Raw genomic sequence first — 1,999 nt, 5'->3', positions numbered from 1 at the left:
TGTTCTGACCTTCCTGCTGTGACCTTCCTGTTGTGACCTTCCTGTTTTGATCTTAGTTTTGACCTCTTGCCCGCCGTACCATTCTCCCAGGAAGTTGCCAATGGCGGTCTTGTTAAGCCCCTCCTCCTTGTAGAGGAACTCCGCCACCGGCTCGGCTCGCCACTCCAGGATGCCGTGCTCCACCAGGTAGCGGACGCCCTGCAGGAAAACAACGTTTCACAGGAAATGACCTCATACATGACGGTCGCCTCATCTTGGTCTCTCATCAACCAGAAGCATCATATCTCAGATCTCAATGGTTTCCTTCTTCAGGTTTTGAGTCACAGCTGAGTGAACTGATCTCTTCTCCATTTTGTATCGTGTCAGTAAAACTCGGTTTGGCTGCCAGGCGACGCCTCTGCATCTCTGAGGAACAGGATGTGGCTTTTCTCGCTGCTGCGCCGCTCTGCAGGCGGCTCCTTTACTGCATCACTCACTGAGCTGCTGCACTGAAAAAACTCAATCTTACCAAGACGTCTGGTTTAGTTTCTCCTGGAAATGTGTCAGTAAACTACAACTGAGACAAAAGAAACTCAGAAGAAACCTTTGAGCAGAAATAGGAGCTGATTTAGGTCAATAATTCCTTCATATTGATGAAAAGATTCTTCAATATTCAGATTATTTCACTTGGAATAATTTTTCCTATTTTATAAGTGAAATAACCTGCTGACTCAGTAATTATTGACTTAATCTCTAAGCTGCCTCTAAGTCAGTGTTGTCTTATTTCTAGTGCAACGAGACGTTTGCAGCAGAAACTAGACACAAATACTTGGTGAGATTTAGTGTTTTTGCAGTGTAGTTTCAGCTTGATGTGAACCATTAAAACCATTAAAACCAGTTGAATGGAAGCAGAAAAATCCCATTTACTCTGGAGTTACTACTGCAGGTCGGTGACCTCTGACCTCTGGACAGCCCCACAGTCACTGGATGTCCAGGAAATGAAAACTCACCACTTTTGGGTCCATGTTGAATTTCTTTTTCCCTCGTAGAAACTTCCTGTTCCTCACCACACTTTTACTAAAACAAGAGAACAAATGTCAAGAAATGAACTTTTTTGGTTATTTGCTTCATGTTAATCTAAAAAACAATTAAATTTGCATTTTCATTTTAAACAAAGTTGAATAAAATTAGAAAACGTGAACCACAGGCTCTGGGCTAAATGAAGTAAAACAGATTCATGCATGTTGTTCATTAAATGTGTTTTTAATCCAGCTCCATTGTGCAGGTTTTAAATAATCTCATTCATCAGCTGATGTTCCATTTCCCCTGCAGTCTGAGGTTCAGTTTGCAGAAAAATGTGTTTGGTTTTTGTGGGCAACGTGGCAGTGAACGCAGCGTTTCCCGTCAGCCGCTGAACGCAGCAACAAAAGCAAGAGGAAGTAGAGAAACGGGGTCACCAGTCATCTGAACATAAGTTTTAATTTAACACCTTTTCTTTCCTCTGGCTGTGAAACTGACGCCTCTGACCGACTGACTGAGCCAGCAGGCAGAAAACCACAACAGGTCGGAGAGTTGGAGAATTAAAACCGAACCTGAAACTATTTTATGATCTAGAAGCTTCACAGAGTGTCATTAAGCGCTCGCTTAAAAAACTGCAGCTAGAAAAGGAAGTGAAGAAAAGCTGAAAATAGTTCTGATTAAAAATAATTCAAGCTGACACAGTGAGCAGAGTTCAGCTGAAGAAAGGCGCTGGACACGGCCCAGCGGGCCCAGTTGGACCCGGTGGGACCCAGCTGGACCCGGATCCACCTGGGCAGAGCCTCACCTGTGGCGCCTCAGGTCCGGGTTGCTGGATCCGGCCGCTCCATCATTCAGCTCCAGTTTCAGCTTCTGAGGGAAAAATGGAAACGATGTTTGGTGTGAAAACCTGCAGCTGCTTCTGATCCTCAGTCAGAAATAATAAAATGACTTGTTTCTGTGTGTGTGTGTGTGTGTGTGTGTGTGTGTGTGTGTGTGTGTG

At 44.3% G+C, this 1,999-nt stretch overlaps 1 pseudogene; it reads right to left on the bottom strand.

The window, feature by feature from the left end:
* The window catches only part of LOC103469501 (cytohesin-2-like), a 15,092-nt pseudogene that overhangs the window by 7,592 nt on the left and 5,501 nt on the right, over nucleotides 1-1,999 (bottom strand).

Source organism: Poecilia reticulata, linkage group LG8 (genome assembly GCF_000633615.1).
Source record: "Poecilia reticulata strain Guanapo linkage group LG8, Guppy_female_1.0+MT, whole genome shotgun sequence".
Taxonomy (NCBI): Eukaryota; Metazoa; Chordata; class Actinopteri; order Cyprinodontiformes; family Poeciliidae; genus Poecilia; species Poecilia reticulata.
Note: the sequence above shows the minus strand (reverse complement) of the source record. Positions and strands in the feature narration are given on the sequence as shown.